The 13,287-nt window shown below is 40.5% G+C and overlaps 1 long non-coding RNA gene across 1 annotated transcript in view; it reads right to left on the minus strand.

Annotated features, from left to right (window-relative positions):
• LOC125483585 overlaps positions 1 to 12,418 on the minus strand; it is a 19,248-nt gene extending 6,830 nt beyond the window's left edge. Inside the window, exons 1-2 of the long non-coding RNA XR_007262537.1 lie at positions 12,342 to 12,418; positions 2,932 to 3,041 (exon numbers count right to left, since the gene is read on the minus strand). This is a non-coding gene — a long non-coding RNA (uncharacterized LOC125483585). The remainder of the gene's footprint in view (positions 1 to 2,931; positions 3,042 to 12,341) is intronic.
• Between the last annotated feature and the right edge of the window lie 869 nt (positions 12,419 to 13,287).

Genomic DNA, 13,287 nt, shown 5'->3' on the forward strand with positions numbered 1-13,287 from the left:
AGGTAAGTAAGAGTAAACACTGTAGATGAACTGGCATATGACCACATAAAGTAGGGATAGGGGTAAGCCAATTAGCTCTATGAGAGCATTCACAATTTAAAGTATAAACCCAGAAACTACAGACCAATGAATTTAACCTTGCTGGTGGGAAAACATTTACAAAGGATAATCCAGGATAAAATTAACAGTCACTTTGACAAATTAACAAATTTCCCAGCATAAGGATGTAAAAGAGAAATTGTGCTGAACTTTGCCACACTTCACTGGGGTAGTACACTGAAAATTCAGCTCCACTATTCCCAGAATCATCACAGAAGTTAACCGTTTTAAAAAGTATACGAAGACCTGATTTTTAGACCCAGGTTGACAGAAAATACACACCAGGTCTCTTAACTTAACAAAAATTATTATTTATTACACGTAATTAGACTCTAGCTATAGGTAAACAGTCATGAACTGCCGACACATGACTCTACTAATTAAAACTCTAATCTGCTTATAAACTCCCTATTAGACATGTTATGGATAGGGGAAAGACTGGGAAGGCCGTTCAGCAGTTCTTGTTTACATTGTTGCTGGGATTCTTGTGCTGGTCAGAACACTGCTTCTCAAACTTCCTTCTCAAAGGCTTTCACTGGTTTATAAGAAGCAAAAGATAGTTGATAAACTTGTGAAAAGTCTCTGACTTATTAATTAAAGTCACAGCGTACAGAAAAATTAGTTGGTTTCCTTCAAGCTTAATATGACTTCCATTGCAGAGAACAGAACCAACTATTGAGCTGGAGATCTTTTCTTTGTCTCTATTCATTTACAGGATGAGGGTGGCACTGGCTAGGCAACATTTATTGCCCATCCCTAATTGCCCAGAGGGCAGTTGAGAGTCAACCACATTGCTGTGGGTCTGGACTCACATGTAGGCCAGGTTGGGTAAGGATGGCAGTTTCCTTCCCTAAAGAACATTAGTGAACCAGATGGGTTTTTCTGACAATCGACAATGGATTCATGGTCATCATTAGACTCTTAATTCCAAATGTTTATTGAATTCAAATTCCACCGTCTGCCATGGCAGGATTCGAACACCGGTGCCCAGAATGTTATCTAGGTCTTGGGATTAATAGTCTAGCAATAATACTACTAGGCTATCACCTCCCCTCTGAGATGTTTCTGCATCTTGTTCCCAGTTTCAAGCTGTTCAACTACCTCTGAGCCAATCACATAGTTCCTGGTAAACAGAAAATCTTTGTCATCGATAGCTGGTCACTAGTTCACTGACAATCAGTTACTTGCGCCAACCAAAGCTCCATCGGTATACAACCCCTCAGCTCCAGTTAGTCTGCAACCACACTTCACACTGCTCAAACAAGCAGAAATCCTTCAGCCTTCCAACACTTTTGAAACAGTTCTTTTCTCATTTCAGTCCACAATTAGAAATACAGGAAAAACAGAAGACACGATTTCTACAAACTAATCTGAGTTTTTGTGATGAGGTACCAGAGAGAGTTGGTAAGAATGATGTGGTTGGTGTAGTCTATAGGGACTTCTAAAAACTATTTGATGAAGTCTCACATAAGGGGCTTGCCATAAAGGTTGAAGCCCATGGAATTAAAGAGACAGTGGCAATCACATATGAATTTGGCAAAGTGACAGGAAATAACAGTAGTGATAAACAAATATTTTTTGGAATAAAGTGAAATTCCTCTGGCGATAGTAACTGAACCACTGCTTTTCTTAATAAAAATCAGTCATCTAGATCTTTTTGTGCAGGGCACAAAACTTGTAACCCGTTGTGAATTGTGAGGATAATAGTAGATTTCAAGAGGACACAGATAGACTATTGGAATGCGTGCACAAGTGGCATGCAGAAAAGTGTGGTGATACTTAGTGGTAGAAAGAACAAGGAAAGACAACATCAACTAAATGTGTGGAGTGGCCTGAGAGTATATGTGCATATATCATTGAAGGCGGCAAGGCAGATTGAAAAAGTTAAAAAGATTACAAGTACCTGAATTTTAGAACCAGTTGCATGGAGTGCAAAAGCATGAAAGTCATGATGAGCCTTAATAAAACACTGGCTTGGCCTCAACTAGGTATTGCGTCCTGTTCAGGGCACCACACTTTAGCAAGGATGTGAAAGTTTTAAAGAAGGTGCAAGAAGATTTATTAGAATGGTTCTTGGGATCGTGGACATCAGTGACTAGAATAGAATGTTGAAGTTTGGGCTATTCTCCTTACAGCAGAGAAGGTTGAGTGGTGTTCAAAATCATGAAGTTCTCAACCAATGTTTCTTCTAAAATTTCCTGCCTCTGCATGGACTTTGGAGGTCCTTACATGACAGCAACTTCCAGAACCATAAATCAATGCATCCACATGCCAAATGGCATGCCTGAATGCTCTACGTGAAGTAGCTAAGAGGGAACATTGGTCTCAACAGTGCATAGAGAGAAATTATTTCCACTGGAGCTTGAGAAATATTAACATCAGCTATGGTGGACAGTCTGTCATGGACCTCAATGAAGAAAGCACTATGTCAGAAAATTAGAAACTTCAGTCCAGGAGTTTTGCATGTTTAAAGTACAACTTTATAAAAGTGATTTTATTAAAAATAAAGGGGGACACAGATCCAAAATGGATTATTTAATTTAACAAGACTCCATCAACCATCTATTTTACAACCCGACCCATTTTATTCTCACACATTAACGCAAAACAAACTGGCCTCCGTTCTGCTGTAACATTATTCCTACTTCATCCATCTGGGTGATCTAGTTATTTAATAGAATACATCTATATGCAAAATTCAGAATTACAATTGGTCCTACTATTTGTGAACCCTTCAAATTTTCTCACAGAAAAGGTACAGTTTTCACTTTCCTCATTTTAATCATGACTTTTGATGATATTCACACAAGAGTTTACCTATTATTACTGTACCTTCAATACGGTGATATTCCATGCAAAATTTTCCAGTGCTTTACTTATCTTGGCTCCCTTCAAACCCTCCTTTTTTGCTAAATGGTGTACTCCCCTATGAAATTCAAGTCCTGTTCAAGAGATTCAATCATACAAATACACGTTAGTGGTACAGGTGTTTTACTTCTTTACAACATAAACCTTAATTACTTTTATGTAATTGACAGAGACACCAGCAAAAGAACTAAAAAATTTTAATTAGAATTTCATATCATTATTATATAATAATGCATCACTAAATAATTATGGAAGGATATTTTTCTCTGTCATATATTCAAAACAAATCATTACAGTGTACATTGGATGGATAGTGTAACAAAATGCTAAGTCACAATATTGGAGGAACACCATCCCACAATCCTCATCATATCCCCTCCCCTCCCCTCTCCATGACTTCTTTTTACCCCACTAGCTATTCCTTTAAATTCTCAACGTTCGATTAGAAAATTAAAAAGAAAACTAAGGCATGGATAATTTTGACAAGGGCAAAGGACAATGTAGAGTAAAAATGATTAATGGGGAGAAAGCCAACTTCAATGGTATAAGAACAGACCTGGGTGGAATAAATTAAGAGGGAGAAATGGCAGCTGAACAATGGGGCTACCTTCAAAGAAGAAAAGATTTGGGCACAGTCAAGGTATATTCCCTCAAAATGGAAATGTGCAGCAAACAAAGCCATGGCTTCCTGGGTGACAAAAGAGACAGAAGGTAAGACAACAATGAAAAAATGTGCTTATGACAGATGTCAAATAGAAAATACAAATAAAAACCTGGTTGAATATAGAAGTTTCAGAGGGGTATGATAAAAACAAATAAGAGAATCAAAAGTGAAGTGAGTATGAGAAGAGACAAGCAGTCAATATAATAGGTAATCCCAAAGTTTAACACAGGCATATAAATATATCAGTTTGGTAAAAGGAGTAGGGCAAATTAGGAACTAAAAGGTGGATTTATGCATGGAGTCAGAGGGCAGAGTTGAGGTGTTTAATGAGTACTTTACATCTATCTTCATGAAGGAAGAAGGTGCTAGTCTACGACTAAGAGGAGGCAATTCAGACATTAGACAGGTTTCAAATAGATAAAGAGGAGGTTTTAAAAGCATGACAGAAGAGAAAGCAGAAATTGTGAAGGCCAAACCATAATCTTTCAGTCTTCCTTAGATTAGGAGGTACTGCCAGAGGACTAGAGAATTGCAAACATTACAACCTTGTTTAAACCTTGTGTACAGAAATATAGAAAGTTGGAGCAAGAGTAGGTCTTTTGACCCTTCAATATGATCATGGCTGATCATCCAACTCAGTATACTCTTCCTGCTTACTCTGCATACCTCTTGATGACTTTAGCCCTAACAACTGCATCCAACTCCTTTTTGTAAACATTCAATGCTTTGGCCTGAATCACTTTCTGTGGCAGAGAATTCCATAGGCTCTGGGTGAAGAAATTTTTCCTCATCCCTCCTGCATTTACCTTGTCTAGTCATGTTAAAATTTTACAGGTTTTTGTGAGATCTCAAAACTCTAGCGGATATTGGCCTAATTGATCCAGTCTCTCTTTGTACATCAGTCCTGCCAACCCAGGAATCAATCTCTGTTGCACTCTCTCCATTGCCAGAAATTCTTTCTCACATTAGAAGACCAAAATGGCATACAATATTCCAAGATATTGTACAATTGCAGCAAGACATCCCTGCTCCTGTACTCAAATCCACTCATTATGAAGGCCAACATACCACTTGTGTTCTTCACCTGCCTGCTGTACCTGCATGCTTACTTTCAATGTGCTACTACTACATGTTTTGTTGCACCTCCCCCTTTCCTAATCTAACCTCACATTTATCCAAATTTTACTTCATCTGCCATGCATTTCCCAACTCACTCAACTTGTCCAAATTACATTTAAGTATCTCTGCATCCTCTTCACAGCTCACCCTCCCACCCAGCTTTGTGTTGTCTGCAAACGTGGAAATATTACATTTAGTTCCCTCATCTAAATCACTAATATATATTGTAAATAGCTGGTGTCCTAGCACTAATCCCTGCAGGATCCCATTTATCATTGCCTGCCACTCAGAAAAAGATTTGTTTATTCCTATGCCATGTTTCCTATCTGCCAACCAATTCTCTATTCACATCAATACAGTACCCCTAATCCCATGCACTTTGATTTTACACACTGATCTCCTATGTGGGAATTTATTGAAAGCCTGCTGAAAGTCAAACTGAACCATATCCACAGGCTCCCCTTATCAACTTTACCTGCTACATCCTTGAAGATTTCTAGTAGATTTGTCAAGCATGATTTTCCTTTCATTAATCCATTTTGACTCTGTCCAATGCTGCATGAGGGATGCAATGGCTCTGATTGCCCAAAGCTGCAGCATTACAGCAACTATATAAGGAGTTGGTTAGTTTGGGTTGAATTCCTGCTCCTGTTTTTCAATCTCTCCCCTCACATGACATATGGTGACCCTCAGGTTAAACTACTACCAGCAATCTCTCTCTCTAAAGAGAGAGTAGGATAATGGTGACTTTTATCTTAATTATGCCAAACACCAGCAGATACAAGTTTAGCTAGTCCAACCTGTCCTCATAAAACAAATTGCCAATTCCAGAAATCAATCTAGTAAATCTTCTCTAAATTGTTTCCAATTCATGTACATACTTCCTTAAATAAGGAAACCGATATTATATGCTGGTAAATCAATATACAGTTTTTCAAATGGTCTCACCGGTGCCTTATATAACTAAGGTCAGAAATCACACGACACTGGGTTATAGTCCAACAGGTTTATTTGAAAACACAAGCTGTCAGAGACCCAATCCTTCTTCGGGTGTTAGTGAGAGAGGTAGTATCAGACACAGAATTTATAAAAGGATCAAAGGTTCACACCATTGATGAGGATGTACTAAACAAACCCAAGGTGCTGTTAAATCTTTAATCCGTTAGAAGGTTTTAATTGATTAATATGTATATGTAAATCCCCAAATTCCTTTCAAATTCTGGTCCTGAGAGAACTAAAGGTTTTATCAGTGTAAAGAAGAGGTGACATTTTAGGTCAGTCAATGCATGTTAGGTGTGAAAACTTGTTTAGAATCTGTTTGTGTTTTAGTTTGAGTCAAACTGGTTTTATTTCTAAAATAGGAATTTATAAAATGCCCATTGACTGACTATCTATAAATTGTGTGCTTTTTGAACAAAATAAAATATCTGCAAATACGAATTCACCCCATAGATTCACGTGTGTGTGTGTGTGTGTGTGTGTGTGTGTGTGTGAGTGAGTGAGTGTGTGAGACAGTGTATAGTGTGGTGGGATCACCTGTAGTGCGACATGAACCCAAGATCCCGGTTGAGGCTGTCCTCATGGGTAGTGACAACCACCAAACCTTAAACAGACCATTATTCGCAGCAAACTACCCAGCCTTCAGGACAACGTCAACCACAACAGTATACAACCCTGTCATGGTTACGCTGCAAGCAAGGATGCCCCAAGGCATGGTACATTGGTGAAACCATGCAGACGCTATGACAACGGATGAATGGGCACCGCACAACAATCGCCAGAAAGGAATGTTCCCTCCCAGTGGGGGAGCACTTCCACGGTCAAGGACATCTGGCCTTGGATCTTGGGGTAAATGTCCTCTAAGGCGGACTTCAGGAGACACAACAACGCAGAGTCGCCGAGCAGAGGCTGATAGCCAAGTACGGTACCCATGAGGATGGCTTTAATCAGGATCTTGGGTTCATGTTGTACTACAGGTGACCCCACCAATTATACACTCTCACACATGCATACATACACACACTCACTCACACAAACACACTCACATACACACACACACCCCCACACACTCACACATGTGCACACTCTCTCACCACCCCCCCACACACACACTCCCTCCTCGCCTCACACACACACTCTCTCTTCCCACCTCACACATAATCTCTTCCCCCCACCCCCACACACACTCTCTCTACCCCCCTCACACACACACATCCACACATACACACACACACACACACATCCACACATACACACACACACACACACACTCTCCACCCCCCCTACATACAAACACACTCTCTACCCCCCTCACACACAAACTCTCTTCCCACCCCACACATGCACACACTCTCTCCACCCCCTCACACACACAGACACACACACTCTCTCTCCCCCGACTTACTCACACACAATCTCTCCACTGCCCGCCCAAACACACACACACACGTGAATCTATGGGGTGAGTTTGTATTTGCAGATACATTTTATTTTGTTCAAAAAGCACACAATTTATAGATAGTCAGTCAATATGGTGTTTTATAAATTCCTATTTTAGAAATAAAACCAGTGTGACTCCAAACTAAAACACAAACAGATTCTAAACAAGCTCTCACACCTAACATGCATTGTCTGACCTAAAATGTCACCTCTTCTTTACACTGATAAAACCTTCAGTTCTCTCAGGACCGTGACTTGAAAGGAATTTGGGGATTTACATATACATATTAATCAATTAAAACCTTCTAACTGACTAAAGATTTAACAGCATCTTAGGTTTGTTTAGTACATCCTCATCAATGGTGTCAACCTTTGATCCTTTTCGTATAAATTCTGTGTCTGATACTACCTCTCACTAACACCTGAAGGAGGACTGAGGCTCCGAAAGCTTCTTGTTTCAAATAAACCTGTTGGACTATCACACAACACAATGGAAGGAATCCTCAATGTGAAGATGGGACTTTGTCTCTGCTATGGTTGTGCAGTGGTCACTCTTACTAATAGAATCATAGAAAGATGCTTGGTATCATGTGATTTCTCACCTTGTCTACCCTAGTCCATCACCGGCACCTCCACATCATGGCTATATAAAAAAGCATAGCTTCTCTATTTTTGTATTCAATTTCCCTTGCAATAGCTAATAGCATTTGATTAGCTTTCCTAATTATTTGCCGTACTTGCAAATTTTGCAATTCATGCACGAGGACAATGATGAGGGCAATGGAGTTGATGTGCTGTACATTCCAAAAGGCCGCACATCAGACTTATGGGCACAGTTATTGTGAATAAAATTTAAAAAGACAGCAGTAATGTGGATACGTAATTGGCTGAACTGCTGCAAACGAAGGGTAGTGATTAATGGACTTTTTTTTGGGCAGGAGGCAAGTGTGTAGCAGAGTTCTCCAAGGATCAAAGTCAGCACCCTTGCTTTTCCTGATATATATTATGATCTAGACATTGGTGTACAGGGCAAAATTTTGAAGCTTGTGATGAGATGAAACAGTTGGGGCACAGGTGCAGAGAAATCTGTGCATACAATTACCTAAGGCTTTGAAGGTGGTAGGATAGGTTGACAGAATTGTTAAGAATATAACAGCAGGAGCATGCCATTCAATCTGGCAAGCCTGCTCCACCATTCAATTAGGTCATCTGCCTCAATGCAGGCTTTCCAGCACTATCTTCATATCCCTTGGTTGAAGACTGGTGTCTGTGATGCTGGGTTGCTGTGATTCAGGAGGAGGCCAAGATGGATCATCAACTCAGAATGTCTGGCTGAAGATGAATGGAAATATTTCCACCTTTTCTTTTGCACTAATGTGCCATCGTTGAGGATGGGAATATTTGTAGACCCTCCACCTTTAACTGTTCATCACTTTTCGCAATCAGATGTGCCAGGGCTGCAGAGCTCAAATCTGGTCAGTTGGCAATAAGACTGCTTAGCCTTGTCTACTGCAAGCTCTTTTGCTGTTTGGCATGCAAGTAGTCCTGTGCTGTACCTTCACCAGGTTAACACCTCATTATTAAACATGCATGGCACTATTCCTGGCATGTACTCCCAAATAGTTTATGAACCAGGGGTGGTCTCCTGTCTTGATGGGAATGGTAGAGTGAGAATATATTCTAGGTGATGAGGTTACAGTTTGTGGCGAAATACAAGTCTGCTGCAGCTGATAGCCCACAGCATCTCATGCAAGCCCAGGTATTAGCTGCTAGATCTGTTCAAAGTCCATCAATCTAGCATCACACGACACAATGGAAGGTATCCTCAATGTGAAGATGGGACTTTGTCTCTGCTATGGTTATGCAGTGGTCACTCTTAGTAATAGCATCATAGAAAGATGAACTTTCAAAAGGTAAGGATGAGGTCAAGTGGATTTTCCTCCTCTGTTGGCTCCCTCTCTATCTGCTGCTGACCCATTCTAACAGCTATGGCCTTTGGTACTTGTCCAACCCAATCAGTAGTGGTGCTATTGAGCTACTCCTGGTGAAAGAAAATGTAGTCCCCTACCCAGATTATACTCCGTGCTCTTGCCACTCTTTGTGCTTCCTCGAAGTGGTATCAAACATGCAGAAGTACTGATTCAGCAACTGAGGGAAGGCAGGGCAGAAGGTGCTAATAAGAAGGAGGTTTCCTTCCTAGGTTTGACCAGATGTCATGAGATTCCATGGTATCCTGAATCTGAGGGCAATTCTCTCCTGATTGTACAGCATGCTGCCACCTCCACTGGCTCTGTCTTGACAGTAGGCAGGGCATGCCTAGGGATGGCGAAGCTGGTATCTGGGACATTGTCATACTCGTCTGATCATACCTTTCGGACAATGCTAGGCTGTTGTTTGACTAGTCTGTGGAACAGCTTGCTCACTTTGACACAACCTCCAGATGCTGGTAAGGAAGACCTTGCAGGATCACCAGATTGTGTTTGGCATTGTTGTTTTTGGAGTCTTTGTCTTGGACTGTCTGGAAGTCACTCATTCCCCATCTGTCTCTATGCTCCTAGCCTGGCATGTGATAACATTTCTGAACATTCTCTTTATGTATCTATCACTCATCCTCATGGATGCACCTCAGTAAGGAGTCACTCCAGCCACCACTCAAATTCAGAAACTTTGAGCTCAAATTTTTGCAGCATGTGATACTTCCCGGACATGTGGTTACCTGAGTCATCAGTAAGGTCTACAACTTCCCACATACTACAGAACATGCATTCCACATGACTGAGCTGCCTCACCTTGCCTTAATTATACTTCACTTCTGTAATATTTATTTTGTTTTGGCTTGCTTATATTAGTTTTGTTTTACTTGGCCTTAATTTAATTAACTTTAGAAACACACTATTGATAAATCTTACCAGTGCTGATAAATGCAACCAATATTTTACACATGTTGTACGTGTTACTAGTTGAATTAAACCTTAATTAAAACAGTTCTTTCCCTCACGTACTGAATTCCCAAATGAATCCAAATAGCTACTCATTTGGTGTACATCTCACCGAGGCATGTTTCTGAACATGCACCCTTTACTCATACTGTATCCTACGATTTATTAACAGACTATAGAATCACTACGTTGAACCTGCACAAGACACTGGTTTGGATTCAATTAGCGTTTTGCATCTAGTTCTGTGTGCTTCACTTTAAAACAAGAATATGAAAATATTAGAGAGATACAGAACAGATTCACCAGAATAGTTCTAGGGAATGAAGAACATAATTCACAGAGGGAGGTTGGAAAAGTTAGGACAATTTTCATTGGAGAATGGAATACTGAGAGGAGATTTAACAGAGATATTCAAAATCATGATGGTCTGCAAAGACTACATAGGGAGAAACTGTTCGCAATCCAGAATGAGGAAAGGGACATGAATTTAAAGCAATTGTTAAAAGAAACAAAAGCGAAATGAGGGAAATCTTTTGCATACAGCAAGTGTTATGGTCTGAATGTACTGCTTGAGGCTCTGCTGGATGCAGGTTCACTGAAAGGAAGAATGTGCAGGAGTATGGGAAGGAGGTGTGAGAATGGGACAAAATGGATTGCTCAGCTGGAAAGCTGATAAAGACACAATGAGTCAAATGGCTACCTTCTGCAACAATTCTTTCATCCTGTTATCATTTCTAAGTAACTCAATGAATATTGCTCAAACACAATTCTTTTAGGAACAGTGGACTTCCATTATCTGGCATTCAGGATATCCCCTTGTACCTGGAGAAGTGGGCAGAATATAGGTATTGTGGTTCATGTGGGAACCCACGACACAGGCAGAACTAAGGGAGAATGAGCAGATTGGTTCGAACTAACAAAAACAATAACCTCAAAGAAGGATTTACACCCACTGAGCCCCAGGCTGGAAAGGACCCTTCAGTAATGGTAATTAAGGTCTTTATCCACATGCACAAGCAGGAACAGGGGTGAAAGACAAGTATGTGAGATGCAATGGCCCTCATTGCCCAAAAGCTGCAGCACTGCACCGAATTATGTGGAGATTGGTTAGGTCAGTTGGCTGGATGGTCGGTTTGCGATGCAGAGTGATGCCAACAGTGAGAATTTAATTCCTGCACCAGCTGAGGTTACCATGGAAGTCTCTCCTTCTCAACCTCTTCCCTCACCTGACGTGACCCTCAGGTTAAACCATTGCCAGTAGTCTCTCCCTCTCTAATGAGAGAGCAGCCCTGTGGTTCAGTAGGACAATGGTAGCTAGAAGCCAGGGTGCTCTGATTGTGGATGAACACACCTTCCACATGACCTACTTCCTATTCATGCTTTGACATGTCACTTCTCCCCACTTTTTCCAGGTATTGTTGCCTCCTTCCCAATTGTAATCATGCTCTTCCAACCAGCCTGCTGGTTCCAGTCTTGAAAACTAATTTGCTGAGTCTCATTCCCACAGCAACAGCCTTCCTTACCCACTGCTTAACACTCTCCTTCCCCTTCATTTCTGTGGATGGAACTGATAGATTGACCATAGCCCACACTTTTGACAAAGCCAACCGGACAACTCCAATGTGAACTGTCCAGACCCCTGAATGGTGTTTGAATATTTCTTAATTTAGGAGTCAGCCCTAATCCCTGACTGGCCACTATGAAGTCACAGGACTGACTGTGACACACTCATGGACTCCCCTGAATGGATGCCTGACCGTGGCCGATCCCCTGGACCAGTATGAGAGGGTGCCTGCTTTCTGATTCCTATCTCCAAGTTGAAATTCTGGCCCTAGGACTGGACAGCTGATAACAAAGCTCTACCACTGGGGATGAGCTGGAAACAAGAATCGAAGGGGAGTAGATTTCTCAGCGAGTTGTAACCTTGGAGGACATTAGAGAGTTAGGAAGGATTTTGAAACATGGATCAGTATTTTAAAACTGAAACACCTCCAATGTAGGTAAATGAGCAGAGGTGAATGGTGAACAGGATTTGGTGTGAATTATGTTATGGGCAGCAGAGTTTTGAATGAGTTTAAGTTTACAGAGAGTTCAAGGAAGGTCTGTATTAAAAATAGACAGTATCTTGAAAAACATACATTTATAAATATGTTCAATAGTATGAAATTGCAAGTTACATTTTGGAACGTGTGACTCTCAAAACATTCATCTACCTGACTTCCAACACTGCATGATCTTGTCATATAAAGTATCAGCAACGTCAATCAGGTACCTTGCTTCATGTATTACCTGTGAACAAAATATAAATGAATGAAAAACACAAATGGAGAGCAATGCAGTTCATTCCTAACAGCAGTAGTTTGTTAGTAAATGTAATTGCTCAAGTACTTGCAACTTAAGAAATGCCCCTCAGTGAGAAACAGAAACTTACCATTATCCAAAGCCTAATTGCCATTGCAGTCTTTACAGTTTATTTTGTGCTGCATTGTTTACTTGAAAAGTTTGTTAACACTTGATATTATATTCAGAAATCTCTCATCCCACCAATCTTTCAATGTCTAAGGAACTAATTGAGTTTAAAACATACAGCTCAGTCTGCTAAAGCCATCTTAAATGAACATATTTTCAACACAATGCTTATAAAAGTGGGAATAAACAACTATTTCTGACTTCCTACCAACATCCACACTTGCAATAAAATACACAGTTCAAATCACATCTGCAATAGTTATTACTGTTGGAAGAAACTTTGGACTGAGCTTTTATGAAGGACTTAAGAGCTCTCACCTTAACCAAATAGTGCTGAAGCCCTGAATCCAAGAACCTTGGATCTGAGCCCAGCATCATTATTTCCAGGGAATGGAAAGGGAAAGTGGGAGGTGCTTCACATCGTCAGTTCATGGCACCAGCCACCATACCTTTAGTCAAAAGCAACTTGATCACCCAATTTTTTGAAATATGACCTGTTAGCTTAAAAATTTAACGAAAGGTTCTTTGGAGAAATAAGGTACACCCCTTGAGAATCAATTCCCATTGTGAGAGATCAGGTACCCTTTAGGAAAAAATCAGTTCCCGTTTGGGATGTTAAGAATAGACATAAATATGCATAAAATTGTAGATCTTTAGAACTGTCGAGCTGTCAAGTCATTTGACAGTTCA

This window comes from Rhincodon typus, chromosome 7 (genome assembly GCF_021869965.1).
Source record: "Rhincodon typus isolate 14 chromosome 7, sRhiTyp1.1, whole genome shotgun sequence".
Lineage (NCBI taxonomy): Eukaryota > Metazoa > Chordata > Chondrichthyes > Orectolobiformes > Rhincodontidae > Rhincodon > Rhincodon typus.